Here is a 4,923-nt window from a genome sequence, read left to right on the forward strand (position 1 = left end):
GCATCGATCAGCTTCAGTTAGCAGCAGTAGCGAATGAATCGCTCGATCGGGTTCAGTTAATAGCCATCGATCGATCGCTCGGGTTCAGTAACGTGTAGCCTGCAGTGCAATCGCTCGGGTTCAGTTAGAGCCCAACGCCTCACTCGGGTTCAGTTAGAGCCAACGCCTCGCACACACGCGCGTACATGTACGAGAGAAGCGCGCATTGCTCGGCCCTCGACTTCCCACCGTAACCCGGAACTCCCCGAAATTTTCCTCCCCCTCGCTTCTACCATGGTTTTTTCCGTCATGGACGGCCCAAAGAATGTCATGCAGCTGCGTCTCCGGCCCGCCCAGGATGAAAAGCCCATTTTCTGTCATGATTTTTTGTCATAGAAGTAGGAGCCCACCACATCTATGATGATACCGGGTTTTGTCACAATTATCGTCATAGAAGTGTCATATGTATGATAGAAAAAAATTCGTTCAGCCCAAAATGTCACGGATGTGTCTTCTTTTTGTAGTGTTAGGAGGAAAAGGCATGGGTTTCTGAACCCATGGTTCTCTTTCTTTACCATGCTTCCTAGCAACGAAGTCTCTCTTATCATAACGTTGATTCTTTGATCGTGGGTTATCAAGATCAACAGCAGGTTCAACCTCTACATCATTGTTATTGCTAGGTTGAGCATCATCATTAACATTATCACTAGGTTCATGTTCATTACCAGATTGTGTTTCAGCATGAGAAATAGAAATATCATTGGGATTCTCAGGCGTGTCAACAACAGGTTCACTAGAAGCATTCAAAGTCCTATCATTTTTCTTATTCTTCTTCTTAGAAGGACTAGGTGCATCAACATTAGTTCTCTGAGAATCTTGCTCAACTCTATTAGGGTGGCCCTCGGGATACAAAGGTTCCTGAGTCATTTTACCCCCTCTTGTCACAACTCTAACAACATTATCATTTTTATTATTATTTAATTCATTGAGCAAATCATCTTGTGCTTTAAGCACTTGTTCTACCTGAGTGGTAACCATAGAAGCATGTTTACTAATAAGTTTAAGGTCACCTTTAACTCTAGACATATAATCACTCAAGTGTTCAATCATATAAGCATTACGTTTCAATTGTCTACCAACATAAGCATTGAAGTTTTCTTGTTTAACATAAAATTATCAAACTCATCAAAGCATTGGCTAGCAGAATTATTATGAGGAATATCACTTGCATCAAATCTATAGAGAGAATTTACCTTTACTACCTATGCCGGGTTATTAAGACCATGTATTACTTCAATAGGTGGTAAGTTCTTAACATCTTCGACTTTAATACCCTTTAATTTCTTAGATTTCTTTGCCTCTTGCATATCTTGAGGACTGAGAAATAGAATACCCCTTTTCTTCGGAGTTGGCTTAGGGGTTGGTTCAGGAAGTGTCCAATCATTATCATTACTCAATATATTATTCAATAGCAATTCATCTTGCTCAACGGTTCTTTCCCTGAAAACACAACCAGCACAACTATCCAGGTGGTCTCTGGAAGCATCGGTTAGTACATTATAAAAGATATCAAGTATTTCATTTTTCTTGAGAGGATGATCAGGTAAAGCATTAAGTAATCAGAGAAGCCTCCCCCAAGCTTGTGGGAGACTCTCTTCTTCAATTTGCACAAAATTATATATTTCCCTTAAGGCAACTTGTTTCTTATGAGCGGGGAAATATTTAGCAGAGAAGTAATAAATCATATCCTGGGGACTACGCACACAACTAGGAGCAAGAGAATTAAACCATGTTTTAGCATCACCCTTTAATGAGAACGGAAACAACTTAAGGATATAGTAGTAACAATTTTTTTCCTCATGAGTGAATAGGGTGGCTATATCATTCAGTTTAGTAAGATGTGCGACAACAATTTTAGATTCATAGCCATAAAAAGGATCAGATTCAACCAAAGTAATTAAGTCAGGATTGACCGAGAAATCATAATCCTTATCAGAAATACAGATAGGTGAAGTAGCAAAAGCAGGGTCATATTTCATTCTAGCATTCAAAGACTTTTCTTTCAGCTTAGCTAACAATTTCTTAATATCATATCTATCTTTGCAAGCAAAAAGGTCTCTAGCATTTTATTCATCCATAACATAACCCTCAGGCATATCAGGCAATTCATATCTAGGGGGAGAATCTTCATCATCACTTTCATCAATATTATCTGTTTCAATAATTTCATTCTCTCTAACCCTAGCAAGTTGTTCATCAAGAAATTCACCTAATGGCCCAGTATTATCAAGCACAGAAGTAGTTTAATCATAAGCATCATGCATAGCAGAAGTGGCATCATCAATAACATGCGACATATCAGAATCAATAGCAGGAGTAGGTGTCGCAAGTTTACTCAAAACAGAAGGAGAAACAAGTGCAGAGCTAGATGGCAGTCCTTACCTCCCCTCATAGTTGAGGGAAAAATCTTGGTTCTTTCATCTTTCAAGTTACTCATAGTGATCAACAGATATAAATCCCAAGTGACTGAAAGAATAGAGCTATGCTCCCCGGCAACGGCACCAGAAAATAGTCTTGATAAACCACAAGTATAGGGGATCGCAACATTTTTCGAGGGTAGAGTATTCAACCCAAATCTATTGATTCGACACAAGGGGAGCCAAATAATATTCTCAAGTATTAGCAATTGAGTTGTCAATTCAACCACACCTGAAAGACTTAATATCTGCAGCAAAATATTTAGTAGCAAAGTAGTATGGAAGTAACGATAACAGTGGCAAAAGTAACAATAGTAGTTTTTGTAGCAATCGTAACAGTGGCAACGGAAAAGTAACTAAGCAAAGATCAATATGTGAAAAGCTCATAGGCAATGTATCAACGATGGATAATTATGTCGGATGCGATTCCTCATGCAAAAGTTATAATATGGGGTGATACATAACTAGCTCTAGTTCATCAATGTAATGTAGGCATGTATTCCAAATATAGTCATACGTGCTTATGGAAAAGAACTTGCATGACATCTTTTGTCCTACCCTCCCGTGGCAGCGGGGTCCGATTGGAAACTAAGGTATATTAAGGCCTCCTTTTAATATAGTACCGGACTAAAGCATTAACACTTAGTGAATACATGAACTCCTCAAACTACGGTCATCACCGGGAGTGGTCCCGATTATTGTCACTTCGGTGTTACCGGATCATAACACGTAGTAGGTGAATATTGACTTGCAAGATAGGATCAAGAACTCACATATATTCATGAAAACATAATAGGTTCAGATCTGAAATCATGGCACTCGGGCCCTAGTGACAAGAATTAAGCATAAGTCATAGCAACATCAATCTTAGAACATAATGGATACTAGGGATCAAACCCTAACAAAACTACCTCGATTACATGGTAAATCTCATCCAACCCATCACTGTCCAGCAAGCCTACGATGGGATTACTCACGCACGGTGGAGAGCATCATGAAATTGGTGATGGAGGAAGGTTGATGATGACGATGGCGACGGATTCCCCTCTCCGGAGCCCCGAACGGACTCCAAATCAGCCCTCCAGATGAAGATTAGGGCTTGGCGGCGGCTCTGTATCGTAAAACGCGATGAATCCTTCTCTCCTATTTTTTCTCCCTGAGCGTGAATATATGGAGTTGGAGTTGACGTCGGTGGAGTCTCAGGGGGCCCACGAGGCAGGGGGCGTGCTATGCACCCTCGTGGACAGGGAGTGGGCCCCTTGATGCTGATTCTTTCGCCAGTATTTTTTATTAATTCCAAAACGTGTGTCCATGGATTTTCAGGTCATTCTGAGAACTTTTATTTGTGAACAAAAAAGAAACCATGGCAATTCTGCTGAAAACACCGTCGGTCCAGGTTCTTTCCATTCAAATCATGCAAGTTAGAACCCAAAACAAGGGAAAAAGTGTTTGGAAAAGTAGATACGTTGGAGACGTATCAGAGAGGTGTGTGGGTACCTTTTTACAAAATTGCCATAGTTTCCTTCCTATCTGTCAGATATAAATCGGACGACCTATATTGCAGGATGGCAGGCACACCGTCATCACCAACTCTATTTTTTATAAGAGTCCGTCTGATTTATATCTGACGGATAGGAAGGAAACTATGGCAATTTTGCAAAAAGATACCCACACCCCTCTCCACATTTGCAAATAAGGCATTCCCTCATTCATCCTTTTCTCCCACAAGATAAACTACTCATACAAATCCATCTTGATGTTCCGTGCAACGCACGGGCATCTTGCTAGTGTAAATAAAAAGCATGAGTTGGTGATGATGGTGTGCCTGCCATCCTCCAATATAGGTCGTCCGATCTACATCTATCGGATAGGAAGGAAACTATGACAATTTACCCGCACTCCTCTCCACATTTGCAGATAAGGCCTTCCCCCGTTCATCCTTTTCTCCCACAAGATCTTGATGTTCCGTGCAAGGCACGGGCATCTTGCTAGTTTTCCGTAAACTTGGTCAAATTTTATGAATTTTGACTTCAGTCAAACCTAATATGCAGAGTAAATAAAAACAGAGGGAGTATCTTACTACGTGACCAAGACGGAAGGGAAAACGAGACAACTTATTGTTTATTTGAGCTGTTCAAGTATAATCATGCGGCGTTGCTTATTTCTCATTCCTCTCCAACCCTCTTCTCCATCGATCATGCCGCCCTCCGGTCGAGTCCATCCTCCCGCATGCGTCATTTGAACATTCCGCCAAGTATCATTCGCATGTGGGCCTAGACCATGCTTGTATTTCCAATGTTGTAATTTGTCCAACATGCATACAAACAAATGGTTCGTTTAAAGTTTCACTTTGCCTCCACTACGTGTCGCTTCTCGTCTTAGTTTTGACATCCCATTCGGTTCATGCCCCGACACATCTTGACGAGATCGATTGATGTTGAGAGATCAATTGTGTGTCGTGCAAGAA

Source organism: Triticum dicoccoides, chromosome 4A (genome assembly GCF_002162155.2).
Source record: "Triticum dicoccoides isolate Atlit2015 ecotype Zavitan chromosome 4A, WEW_v2.0, whole genome shotgun sequence".
Taxonomy (NCBI): domain Eukaryota; kingdom Viridiplantae; phylum Streptophyta; class Magnoliopsida; order Poales; family Poaceae; genus Triticum; species Triticum dicoccoides.